General features: G+C 37.5%; 1 pseudogene; it reads left to right on the plus strand.

Annotated features, from left to right (window-relative positions):
- Positions 1 to 354: 354 nt before the first annotated feature.
- Positions 355 to 1,100, plus strand: LOC101596252 (annotated as a pseudogene).
- Positions 1,101 to 14,614: the final 13,514 nt, after the last annotated feature.

A 14,614-nucleotide genomic window follows, 5' to 3' on the forward strand; every position in this document is an offset into this window, starting at 1 on the left:
GAGCAGGATGGGGTCAAGTAGTTCAACAGAAAGTCTTCAAACGTGTCTGCAAGTATTGTTTCTTTCTTTTTGGAATCTTCAAACATGACTTTGATGTCCTGTGGTGTTGGCAGTGTGAATCTTAATTTTTATCAAATGCAAAAGGGAGTAGAGCAATATCAGGTTTTGGGAAGATGCAGATGTTTCCATATATTTTGAAAATATATCATATTTAAGAATTTGTGGAGGAAACCCCAGGTCTGTGGAGCGGCTATATCCTGGGAGCAGCAAAATCCATTGACAGCTGCTGCCGCTGCCCAGAGACTGCCATGTGCTGGTTCATCCATCCGCCCGCCTCCCACTCTGGACACAGTCATGGATAAAAATGAGCTGGTGCAGAAGGCCAAACTGGCTGAGCAGGCTGAGCGATATGACGACATGGCAGCCTGCATGAAGTCTGTAAGGGAGCAAGGAGCTCAATTAACTAATGAGGAGGGGAATCTTCTTTCTGTTGCTTACAAAAATGTCATAGGAGCCCGTAGGTCATCTTGGAGGGTGGTCTCAAGTATTGAGCAAATGATGGAAGGTGCTGAAAAAAAAAAAAAAAAACAACCAGCAGATGGCTCGAGAATACAGAGAGAAAATTGAGATGGAGCTAAGAGATATCTGCAATGATGTACTTTCTCTCTTGGAAAAATTCTTGATCCCCAATGCTCACAAGCAGAGAGCAAAGTCTTCTATATGAAAATGAAGGGAGACTACTACGGATACTTGGCTGAGGTTGCTGCTGGTGATGACAAGAAAGGGATTGTGGATCAGTCACAACAAGCATACCGAGAAGCTTTTGAAATCAGCAAAAAGGAAATGCAGCACATCCTATCAGATTGGGCCTGGCCCTTAACTTCTCTGTGTTCTACTATGAGATTCGGAACTCACCAGAGAAAGCCTGCTCTCTTGCAAAGACAGCTTTTGATGAAGCCATTGCTGAGCTTGATACATTAAGTGAAGAGTCATGCAAGGACAGCACACTAATAGTGCAGTTACTGAGAGACAACTTGACATTGTGGACATCAGACACCCAAGGAGACGAAGCGGAAGCAAGAGAAGGTGAGGAAAATTAACCAGCCTTCCAACTGTTGTCTGCCTCATTCTAAAATTTACACAGTAGACCATTTGTCATCCATGCTGTCCCACAAACAGTTTTTTGTTCACAACTTATGACAGGTTTATGTTACTTCTATTTGAATTTCTATATTTCCCGTGTGGTTTTTATGTTTAATATTAGGGGAGTAGAGCCAATTAACATTTAGGGAGTTACTCATTTTCATGTTGAGGTGGCCAATATGGGGGTGTGGAAATTTTTATACACATTAAAAATGCTTGGCATGGTACTTTAGGTATATTGTGGCTTCACAGGGGCCAGTCCGAACATAAGCCCACTCTCCAATATCAAGCTACCATCAATCATGAGCTACAAGAGGGTCTACACCTATTAAATTCTCTATAAAAAATGTAAGGGTTATTTCATTTGTCCTGGTGCTAACTTACTCTCCGTTGGAGAATCTGTTTCTCTTTTTCAGATAGATGTGGAGCCTAAGGAGAGAGCCACCCCATCATACCTCAAAAGGGCCCCAGCTGAAACTAAGAAAAACTGGCGAAACAAGCAAGGGTGCTGTTTTCCTGATGAACCGGATACCAGCACAAGGGGGAAGGAGACCAACACGCAGAACAATCAACTGCTACCAAATCAGAGAGCCAGAGCCTCAGAGGCCCCCAATACCTCATCACTGAAGCAGACCAAAAATGAACCCAACATGGCTCAGGGAAATTTTGTGGAAGAGGGGGCAGAAAGAATGTCAGAGCCACATGTTGGGTCATGATATGCAGAGACATTTATCTTACCCATAAATGTGGGCTAACTCCACAATGCACGACCCATATACCTCAACAAGGAGGGGCCAATGGGGAGGGGATAGGCCAGGGATGAGCCTAAAAATGGTACCAAAATGACTGTATTTGCTGAATACAAAACTAATTAATAAAAAAATGCTTTAAAAAAACTGCTTCCATGTCTAAGCAAAGAATACTGGCTACATATTGGTTTGTCCTGGTAGAATAAAAGGGATAACTGGTTCCAGTCATAAGTGTAGTTATTGTGGGTACTTTAAGGTTGGAGCATTTACAAGGCTGTGGTACAAGTAGATATCCCATGGAATACTACATGTTGGCATCATGTGTTTCTGTGGAATAGTCAATCTCAGCATGCACATCTTTGACTGCAGCTACAGAAGTGGTCTTTAGAAAAAGTTGTGACCCAATTTACTCTGTATAAGGGCAGAAATAGTTCACATTCCATTATTTGTAAAGTTCCTGATTGCTTTCATCATTTTTGCTGCACATTTTATTTGTATTTAAATCTTTCAGGCAACCTAAGACCAAGTGTAAAAGTACAGTAAAATGAATTCTTGGTATTCATGACTTCATGTGTATCAAGCACTGCAGTAAACAAAAATCCCATGTATTTAACTTTTTTAGGGTTTTTTTTTTGCTTTTGTGATTTTTTCTTTTTGATACTTGCCTAACATGCATGTGCTGTAAAAATAGTTAACAGGGAAATAACTTGAGATGATGGCTAGCTTGTTTAATGTCTTATGAAATTTTCATGAACAATCCAAGCATAATTGTTAAGAAATGTGTGTATTAAATTCATGTCAGTGAAATGAAAGTTTTATGAATAGACTTTTTAACTACTTTCTCTACTGCTTTCCATGTAAATTAGTCTTGGTTTTGAAACTTCTCTAAAGGAAATTGTACATTCTTGGAAAGTCTGTATTCCCTTTGGCAGCTAATGGGCTTTTACCAAGTCTATCATAACAAAAAATGCTAATATAACTACCATTCTCTACCATGTCTCCCCTTCTTCTTCTCCCCCTTTCCCAGTGAAATGAACTTTTTGGGGGAAATGGGGACAGATTGGCAAAAGGTAATATGCTCCATTTTAAAGTTTTGGTATATGGCATTTTCTAACTTAGGAAGCCACAATATTCATGGCCCATCATGAAATTATAAGTTCTGTGCTTCCAAATCACTTTGTTTTTAAAAACTATCTTGGTATTCTTATAGCCTGCCTTTGATTTGATCCTTTATTCTTTCCATTTGTCAAGTGTGCAAGATTACCTACCTTTTTAGCCTCTTATCTTGGTACTAACCAGTCCTACTTAGTGGCCATGTACTTGGGAAAGGCCGCATGATCTTTGGCTCCACTCATGTCTAAGATAATGATCTGCTTCCTTTGCTTGCACCCGACACACTTCCCCTCTCCCCTTTACTGCAGCACGTCTCTCCTTAGTTGATGAGATTGTGTCTGTCTCCCTATCCTGAATGGTCTGTCACTGTCTGCCTTTAAAATCCTTTCCCTTCCTCTTTAAATAATGATGGGGCTAAGTTATACCCAAAGCTCACACCCTACCAAATATTTCCTCAGTACTTTACAGAAAACACCGAACAAAACTGCCATTTTATAGGAGGGGTATATTTTTTTCTTTTAGAATGCAAGCTCCTCACGAGCAGGGACAATGTTTTCTGTATGTTCTATTGTGCCCAGTACACTGTAAATGCTCAATAAATTCTGATGACGGGAGGCAGTGAGTCTTGATGATGAGGGTGAGAAACATCCCAATGCTGTTTCAGTGCTTGTGTTATCACCTGATGAAATTGGGAAGTACCAGCACTTTCAGATAACTATCACAAGTACTGGATTCAATCAAAAGTGCAGTCTGGGTGGGTATTTTCAGGAGAAACAAAATCTCACACATGTGAGGCATGAAGCATCTCATTTACTTCAATTTCATCTAAACCTCAGGCCAAGGAAATGAAACCACTATGGCTAAAGAGAATTAAGCAGTTAGTAGACTGAGGCTGGAATTGCATCTTGTTCAAGTAAATTAAACTCTGAAACCTGTCATATTTGCCTATTGGCTATTTGTATGCACTAGTCAATGGTAAACAAGTTTGGTTTTTCACTATCATTATCATACTATGAATAGTGCCCAATAGATGGAAGATTTTCAGCCTGAGATTTTTTTCCTCTTGAAATAATTTGAATAAATTTGCTTTATTTCCCTAAAAAACGAATTTGTGAAGATATTTGAGTATGAAACTTTGAATCTTCATTCAAGAGAAAGACAGTTACTTGTCATAACATTATAAGCTGGTCCATGTTCAACAAATTTTAATATGTTTACAATGAGGTAAATAAGTAGTAAAGAAAATACTGAAAAATATAAGAGAGAAGCTTAAGTATTACCTCTGAGGTCACATGGAAAAGCCTGGAGGAACATCTTGTTAAATGCAAGCATTCAGTAGTTTTAGGCAGGAGGATTACAAATCAGAGACAAGCTTGAGCTATGTAGGAAAACTCTCTCCAAAAAGGAATACTCCAAGATAACACCTTTTTATGTACCAGCTCCCCTCATAATCAATCCAATGAACATTTTCATCATACACTAGTTGCTTTGTATCATAAAAGTGGGCATTTTCTTTCTTTGTGAGTGTACATATGTATGTATGTATGTGTGATCATATGCACATGGAGAACAGTCATTAACTACAGGTGTCTTACCCAATTTCTCTTCTCCTTACAGGGTCTGCCACTGACAAACTAGCCAGTAAATTTCAGGGAATCCCCTTAACTTTGTCTCCGTAACTAGCATAGCTAACCCTATTACTGGTACATGCTGCCACACTCAGCATTTTACATGGGTGTTCAGGATTAGAACTCAAGCTCGCATGCTTGCGTAGCAAACTTTACACACTAAGCCTTCTCCTCATCCCCTAGAATAGGTATTTTCAATATCTAAATCTGGAAGACACTGTCAGGGTCTTACCAGTAAAATCTTAACTCTCGGGCTGGAGAGATGGCTTTGTGGTTAAGCGCTTGCCTGTGAAACCTAAGGATCCCTGTTCAAGGGCGGTTCCCCAGGATCCACGTTAGCCAGATGCACAAGGGGGCCCACGCATCTGGAGTTCCTTTGTTGTGGCTGGAGGCCCTGGCTCGTCCATTCTCTCTCTATATATATCTTCCTCTTTCTCTCTCTGTTTGTTGCTCTCAAATAAATAAATAAAAATAAACAAAAAAATTAAAAAAAAAAACTTAACTCTCAATTCCATGCTATACTTTTCTACTTCTCTGAGTGGTACCTTACACTGTAGGAACATTAAAATGAATTCTGGTAATGATCCTGTATCTGGTATTGTGAGTATATATGACCTTTGACATGTGATAATGACCTTTTTACTTGGACCTCCCTAGTATTTCTAATCTCTAAAGATACCCTTGTGGAATAACACATGAGGCTCTGTGTTTCTGGATACCTCAATATCTACCAAGTAACCATCAGGAAAGGTCTCCCTGGATGAGAAGTGACCAAACATGCTACTAATTTCATGCAGGATAGAATATTTCTTTTCCTGTTTTCAAATGACTATATATATCAACATTAGGATGAAAAGAAAACTCCTTTAATAAATATGTCACTGGGCTGGAACCAATAATTCCAAAGGCCTTAACATTTTTAAATATTTTTATTTATTTATTTGAGAGAGAGAGGCAGAGAGAATAAGAGAAAGAGAAAGAGAGAGAGAATGGATGTGTCGGGGCCTCTACCTGCTGCAAATGAGCTCCAGACACATGTGCCACTTTGTCCATCTGGATTACATGGGTCCTGGGGGACTGAACATGGTTCCTATGGCTCTGCAGGCAAACACCTCAACCACTAAGCCATCTCTCCAGCCTGGCCTTAAAATTTTAAACAAATAGTTATAAACATTTTTTGGTGAAGGTCTTAAAATTTTAATCAATATCCTATTAAAGGTATACAGCATGATGATTTAATATTCTTATATCTAGTGAAATGATTGCTGTAGTTAAGCAAAGCAATATATTCATTTTATTGCATAGGTGCCAAATTTTGGAAGAGTGAGGAGTTCCTATGAAATCTACTCTCAGGAAACTGCTAGTAACTAATGAAACATTATTATCTGTTTATCAATATTACTCAGCTTATCATGCTATGTATATCACTAGATGTATTTATTCTGGATAACTGCAACTTTGTCCCTTTGGCCACTATCTCCATTCCTGGTAACTATTGATCCACTCTTTGTTGCCATATATTTGATATTCTAAAAACAAGTAAAGTGATGCCACAGCTTTCTTTTTATTTCTGGCTAATTTTCTCCAGCTTCATATGAGTCCTCCAGGTCCATCCATTTTGTTGCAAGTAACATCACCTCCTTCTTTATTAAGATGCAACCAAATATCCAAACTCATTTGTGTATTGGTCATCCAGACCACCTGTGGCTTTGGCAATGAACTAAGGAAAACTCACAGGAACTAGTATGGAGGTATTCAGTTCTGGTGTATCTGTTAGTATATCAGAGAGAAACAAATGAAAATCAGTACAGGGAGAAGATACATAAAGTGATGTCTGGAGGAAACCAGGAACATGCTGTCAACATGTTCTCCCAGAGGATCACTTAAATCCTCCAGCAAAGAGCTGTTACAACATGAGGGAACTGGTGTCTACCAGGCAGGCTTGTTAGAAGCCCTGTGTCCATGGTTTTTAAAATCAGTGTCCTTTGCTAGTATGAGTCAAAATTCCAGACTCCCAGAAGGAAAGCAGGTGTTCAGCACAAACGACATTGTTTGTACAAATCCTTTAGTCCAATGAGTCATTTTATCAATTAGGGTATGGTGGGAACTCTCCTAAAATGCTATTCCCAGACTTGAGCCAAGAGCTCACCTTACAAGAGTCCAAGCAGAGCAGAGTTGGACCTATTATGCTAGCTCTTTTCTGTACAATTTGATATGTCTAATTTACTCCACAGAGAAATAAAGAAACTACAATGAGATGCATATTTAAGGAACAATCCTCCTCTGTTGTATTTTTCTGCCTGAAGATTTAACTTGAACTTTAATTTTGCCAAAAGCAAAACATCCATAATATTTATTTCCCAAGTAAGAGCAAAATATATTAATATCATTGAAAGTAGATAGGTATGCAATCAGTCTCATTATACCAATATATCAAATGTGTGCATTTGTCTATATGCTAGAATTTGGTTGGAACTCTGAAATACATACAAGTGTAATGTTCATTTATGTTGTATTCAGAAGGGTGAGAAATTTGAGCCAATGGCATAGGCACTTATAGCTGAGGCCACATGTGCTTTGCTGTGCCTGCTTTCCCCAGTCACCATGCACTCAGAATTACATCCTAGACTTATCAGGACACCTGGTGCAGTGCAGGAAGCTCACAGCTTGTAGGCCAGTTGTTCTGGGTTTGATTCCCAACTTTGCTTCATATTATCTAGTAACTTGATACTTATGAATTGTGTTTTCTCTTTTTAAAAAGTGTGTGTGTGTCGGATTTGCGGGATCCAAAAAAAAGTGTGTGTGTGTGTGTGTGTGTGTGTGTGTGTGTGTGTATGTGTGTATGGATGCACCAGAGTCTTTTGCTGCTGAAAAATATAATAGAAAAAACACCTGATGTTTGCACCACTTTTTGCTGCTGGAGATTGAGCCTGGACCAGCAGACTTTGCAAGCATGTGCATTTAGCCACTTAGCTGTCTCTGCAGTACTAATTTTCTCTTTTACAAACTACAGAATGTAATTCATTAGATTATTTTTAGCATTTAAGGTGATAATATCTATACATGCATAGATATAGGTATAAAGTAACAGAGTAGTGCAGCGGAAAGATGCTGGTCCCACAGATGTAGGCATAGATCTGATGGAAATGTACATACTCCACTAGGACTGAAAGTTCACTGTTCATGAATTTAGTGTTCTCCATATAATAATACAACACGAATACTATAAAAAGAACCAACTGTGTGTATTTTTATCTCACTCTTGTATTATATATTGAATTTTCTTCTTGTCTTAGGGTTCAGTAGTGGTAAACTGTTCTTAATTTTTTTCTTTAGGAATTGATTTAATTTGACCTTCTTTTAGAATAATCAGTAAGATATCAAATTCATATATAGGTGGATAATTTGCATATGATCCCACTTTCTCCTGGCATAATGTGCTGATAAGAAATCTACTGTAGGTCCGATTCTTCCTGAGTGTAGTCATTTCTCATGAGGCAAGTCTTCCATCCTTAATAATTTGCATTAATAAAAAGCATATGCTTTGATTATTTTCTTTCATTATTATTCTTGCTTAACTTCTGGGATCCTGCTGGAGCCTTAATGAATGCTTTATTCCTCAAAGTATATTTATTCCATGAGTCCTTACTCTTTAATTTTGCTCTAGTTGTGCCTCTTTTCTTTCCAGTGTCCCTCTCTATGTTGGACCATTTCCATTGCTAGAGGAACATGCTATAGAATTTCACAGCTTGCATCCCCATTGCTTGTCTTTCATTTCTCTTGAGCTACATACAGCTCATATACTTTTCTGCCTTCTGCTGCAAGCCTTAGAAAGGCCTGGTGTGGTGGCACACCACTGTAATTCCCTCATTCTGTAGGCAGAGATAGGAGGATCACTGTGAGTTTGAGGCCACCACGAGACTACCTAGAAATGTTGGCTATGCTTTTCTGCTCCATTTCTTCTCCTCTCATTGTGCTCTCACTGAAGACAGGAGATTGACATTTTCAGGCTGGTTGCCAATTTTCACATCATACAACCATTAAAAGCATTTGATACAGTTGGTCACATTATCTTCAGCAGACATTTTTTAAGTTAGCTTTTTTGTGAATATGACAAAATACTTGAGAAAATCAACCTAAAAGAACAAAAGGTTTATATTAGCATATGAATCCAGAGGAGTCAGTCCATAGTGGCTTGGTCCTCTTGCCTTTGGACTTGTGTTGAGAAGACTATGTGGTGGAGGACAGCTGTTAACCATATTTCAGCCAGTCTGTCTATGAAGAGAAGGAATGACCACTCTCAAGGATACACTCCCAGAACCCACTTTGTCTAACTCGGCCCATCCTCTAAAAATTTCACCACCTGGGCCTGGAGAGATGGCTTAGCTTGCCTGTGAAGCCTAAGGACCCGGGTTCAAGGCTCGATTCTCCAGGACCCACGTAAGCCAGATGCACAAAGGGGTGCATGCATCTGGAGTTGTTTGCAGTGGCTGGAGGCCCTGGCGCACCCATTCTCTCTCTTTCTCTCTGCCTCTTTCTCTCTTAGCCTGTCTCTCTCAAATAAATAAATAAAAACAAAACAAAACAAAATTTCACCACTTCTAAATAGTACCCTAACACCCAAGCTTCCAGGGACTTTTCAGAATGAAAACATAGCAATGTAACTTCAGTTTGGTGTTTCCCTGACCATTCTTCCCAGAATGTCCTCTATCTCACTTTTACTCATTTCATGTCCCTTTTCTGGATTCCTATCACATTTGTTTTTCAAAAATAGCATTGCTCTAGACTTTAGCAAGGTGTTTTGTTTTCTTGTTTGTTTATTATTTTTGTTTTGTTTTTTGTTTTTCAAGGGAGAGTGTCACTATAGTCCAGGTTGATCTGGAAGTAACTATGTAGTCTCAGGGTGGCCTCAAACTCACTGCAATCCTCCTACCTCTGCCTCCTGAGTGCTGGGATTAAAGGCATGCACCACCAAGTGTAGCTTTTAGCATTTTTTATATGTATTCTGGTTCACCAAGTAAATTTATCTATTTCTACATTTTAAATTTTTGTCCATATTTTCTTGATGTAGTATTAATTCAACTTTTTTCTTTCATTTGGGACTGTACAACTTCTTTGGACTTCTATTAGGTATTTTAACATATTTTTTTCTTTGAGATAAGGTTTTGCCATCCTCTCAGGCTGGCTTCTAACTTGCAATCATCAAAATTGGTTTCATAAGTACTGGGGTTATAGGTACACCCTTTAAGTCCCAAATGGGTCTGTGAATTCATTCTTCACTTCCCTTTGAAATTATTCATCTTTCTGTATCCTATCTGGGTTAATGGTATCTGGACTTAATCAAAGCGAGCACAAACAGCTTCCCAAATACTCTGTAGTCAAATGTGATTGCTGTTTTTTCTTTCTTTTTATATTTATTATAAACCACATCTACACTATCAGAAAATTCTATTACTCTAGCTTTAAATATATGTCAAATAAACTATTTGACCATCTGTTATCATAGTCATGGTTTAATAATGTTTCAGCCACTGTTATTTTCTATCAGAGTTGATGCTAATCCATTTTTTACTTCCAGATGCTAGTTTCCACACAATTGACAGACTGTTCCTCATAAAGTGAAACATTATTTCTGTTCCTGCTCATAATTTTCCAGTCTAATAGCTTTTAGTCCATAGTCATTCATAACTACCTATCTGAGTGATTCAGTTGGTGGCCTTTTGATTTCTGGTTTCAACAATATAAAGATTTTGCATCTTCTGTTCTTAATATTAATTCCCCCAATGACAAATTAGTTTGGGTACATAATTTTGCAGAAAGAATTGTCCTACATTACTAGGACAGTCATAAAAAGTTAGTAGAATCACTTCCATTCTCCACCCTCTGGGCCTTGGTGCTTGTGGTTCCCTCAGTCAGAGACAGTCTTTCCCACTTTTCTAGGTCATACCATGTTTCCTAGCTTACCTCTTCAAATGCAACTTCCACAAGATGGTTTCTTAAAATACATCCAATACCATATCTATTTTCATTGCACTAGCCCCTCCCCTTCTCCTATGGTCTTCTGAGCACCTGATAGCCTGTTTCATTGATGTATGGATTAACTATCTCATCATTATTATTAATTATTGTTATTATTAACTAGCTACATCATGGCAAGGATTTTCTGCTTTGTTCACTGCAGTAAAAATATTTGTCAAGTAGATAAATATACGTTTGTTGAGTAAATAAATGATCTGATGTGCAAATAGCTTTCTGTTATAATAATAATTGTTTCTATAAATATTTGTGCTTGCAATGACATTGGAAACTAGTTTTACAATTTCAACAACATACTATATAAAATAACTAATTTGAATTTAAAAGCTAATTTCATGAGTTAATACATGTCAGTGCTACCAACTTTAATATAAATGCATCTGTACCTGCTTCTGTCAGGATTCTAGTGGTCAGAATCAATTTTGTTTAATCACTTATTCATCATTATTTTCTCTGTGTCAGGAAGAATATTGGTGCATAATATCCCAATGATGAAAACTCCTTAGGGGAACAAAACTTCTGACCCTTAGTGAGCATTATTAGAGCTGTTTTGAATGTGCCTTTCAGTTTAACTACTCCTTCTACAAGTGTTTGGCTGGTAGAAATCAGATGTGAGTGAAGGAAGAGGATATAAGAAGTCACACTGGAGGATGTCTTGTGTGTAGAACTTCTGGCTTATTCATTACAGGTGAAGTACATCCCACAGAACACACTGTCCTGGTGAAGAGTATCACCTTCACTAACTGGTATAGTGAGTACTGAGTGTTTATTACAGAAAATTTCTAGTATTAATACCAAATCAAAATGGGGATTTGTGATTTGAAGACAGATTCGATGTGTTTAGAAATTGTTCTTAGCACAGCAATGCACAAGATGATTTAAGGCAACATAATAGGTGCTATTTATTTGTTAGAAAATTCTGTTCTTAGGCCTTCATCATCAACACTAGTCATGGTCTAGCTCTGAGGTATTTAAGATATATACTTCAGGAGGATCTCATTAGTTTTCACTATAAAATTCCTTTCTAGTAGTTTTTTTTTAGCATAGATTTTAGCTCCAAAATTCAATTGATTCTAAAAGCAAAACAAATGTAAGCAGATATAGAAATAAAAAGTAATTAATTAAGTTTACTTAAAAATAGGAAATTGGGGCCAGAGGAATGGCTTAGTGGTTAAGGCACTTGCCTGAAAAGACCCAGGTTCAATTCTCCAGGACCCACATAGGCCAGATGAACATCGTGATACATGTACATTTGCAGCAGCTGAAGGTCCTGGCATATCCATTCTGTCTCCCTCTATCTGCCTCTTTCTTTCTCTCTCTCTCTTTCTCTCTCTCTCAAAAATAAAATAAAGTTAAAAAACTAAGAAATTATAATTTTAGAATAAATAGTCTCCATTTTCTGATTTCTCATATATAAGGAAGGGCAGCACATGGATAACAGTGAAACTGTGACATGGCTGCCTGGACCTGACAGTTTCCTCTACTACCCACTGGTCATATTTGGGGAAAGTACATCTTTTGTTTACTTGTTTGTAAATTAATATAGTATAGTGCCTCCATAACATATCCACAAGTTTAAAACACTGCTTGGAATAGAATAGATATTAGTATTCAGTAAATGTAATGCATTTGCATAATTAATTTTTCCTTCTCAGTGAAGTTGCAGGTTAGTCAATAAAGATGAGAAGCAAAAATTTGAGGATTCCAAAAGAACAGTCATTAAGTACTAACTACTTGCTATGTGAATGAGAGAAATTCCTTACTTTTAACAGCCTGAAGCAGAAACATCCCACATGATGGGAAATTAAAAAGAACACACACACACAAAAAGAATGCAACATATTGTGACATATAAAGAATTGTGAATTAGCCAGGCGTGGTGGTGCACGTCTTTAATCCCAGCACTTGGGAGGCAGAGGTAGAAGGATCGCCATGAGTTCGAGGCCACCCTGAGACTACATAGTGAATTCCAGGTCAGCCTGGAATAGAGTGAGACCCTACCTCAAAAAACAAAAAAAAAAAAAACAAAACAACAACAACAAAAAAGAATTGGGAATTATTTTTTAACTTCCAAATTATAATTAATGAGATAAAGACCTTAGAAGTACTGGGCAAAAAGTGACATTTCTATTATAAAATCTGTCTTAGAATTTGGTGCCTTAGTCATACTGTCTTGAAGCTGACACCTGTGTTCATTCAAAACTAATGGTTTCTCATTATTTAGAAATTTTCACTACTGTATTTTGAAATGCAAGGAAAACATTAGGTCTATATTTCTAAATTATTAAAATCTAATGGAAAGTAGTTGAGTTTCATTACAAGTAAAGTTTTGTTTTAAAAGTGACAATTAAATATTGAAGACTGTAAGTCAGCACATGTGCACACACACAGTGGGAATTCTGGTTTATAATTAGCTTGGCAAGAACACAATGTGGTAGAGGAAAATTTTGAAGGCCAAATAAGACATTGTTGAGGCTGAGACACCACAGGGGCTTCATTTCTGATTATAACTATAAATCCCTTTGTAAAATTTATAAACCAAGTACAATCAATTAGAATTAATCTCAGGTTAAAGTGAAGGAAATAGCTACAAATGTATTTGCCAATGTAGAAACAGCTTTTTGATGATGCTGGGCTATAGAAGTACATGTGCTGTGGAGGAAAATTACAGTTTAAGCTAAATAATGTTGATTAACACAGTAAGCTATTTTGGTAAAGTGCATTTTTGGAATTATAAATTGAAATTCTTAATGGTAATTAGTACTATGGATAGTTAAAATTATATCTGCTCTAAACTTTGGCTCCAAATTCTTCTGAGTGTTGACAGATGTGTGTGTGTGTGTGCACATGTGTGTACATGCATGCAGCTTTCTAGGTAGGAATTCTCCAATCATCTGTTCAAGTGGCAACTACAGTTTTTTATTTGTAGCTTGAACATCCATTCTCACTGATGGCTTTGTAATTGTATCTAGTCTAATTCATTTAGGCTCATTTATTTTAGTATTTTTCATATGATTTGTGTTCAGCTATCTCAGGGCATATCCTGATCTCCTCTACCCATCGGATATTTGTCATATATGAATATCCTGTATCCTATATTGCCAAGCTGAGGAAGGTCACCTTGAAGTCTTTGGGTATTAGTATCTGGTCCAACTGACATGTTAGGTTATATTTAAGGTTTTGCTTTAGCACCATGATTTGAATTGTGGATTCTGTAACTAGGCAGCTTTTCTAATTGCTCCTTCCACCTAAGGTATTCCATTGTCCTCTCTGTCAGGGAAGTTGGCATGGAAAACTTCAAATTCACTTTCTTTTCTATGGTTAGGAGTAAACTAGGCATGATGGGAGGCTGTCTCATATTCTCTGAAGGAACTGATGTCTTAATTTCTATTGTACCCTGAGAGGCATAGATACTTTTCCTGTGTTTCAACTGTAAAGAAATGCTCTTTTATCCTCCTTTTGAATGCCTACTCCCAATTTCTGCTGTTTCTAAAGCCATCTATCCCTAAGTTAGGTCCACTTTTGGCTAGATGCATTCACTATATTTATTTATTTATTTATTTATTTATTTATTTATTTACATTCACTATATTTAATATAAACCTTGCCCAGAAATATTTGTACACATAGGAGGGTAAGAAATCTACCTAGAATGTAGAAGTGTTATTGGTTCCTGAACCTATAGTCTCTGCAGACCCCCCAATGCCAAAATGTATTGAGTCAATAACACCCTCAGGAGATGAGTGGAATTACTTCTCTGATAGGAATGAGATATGAGATATGTGGATAGGATTTTGATGTCCAATCTGCTCATACACTAGACTCTCCTCTTAACTTTTCAGGATTTGGGGTGGTGATAGCTCTCTGTAGTTGATAGCTTTGTGTAATACCCCATCCTTGGTGGTTTCCCTGATCTAATCTACACTTAACGCAGAGCACCTTTCA

This window comes from Jaculus jaculus, chromosome 15, assembly GCF_020740685.1.
Source record: "Jaculus jaculus isolate mJacJac1 chromosome 15, mJacJac1.mat.Y.cur, whole genome shotgun sequence".
Taxonomy (NCBI): Eukaryota; Metazoa; Chordata; class Mammalia; order Rodentia; family Dipodidae; genus Jaculus; species Jaculus jaculus.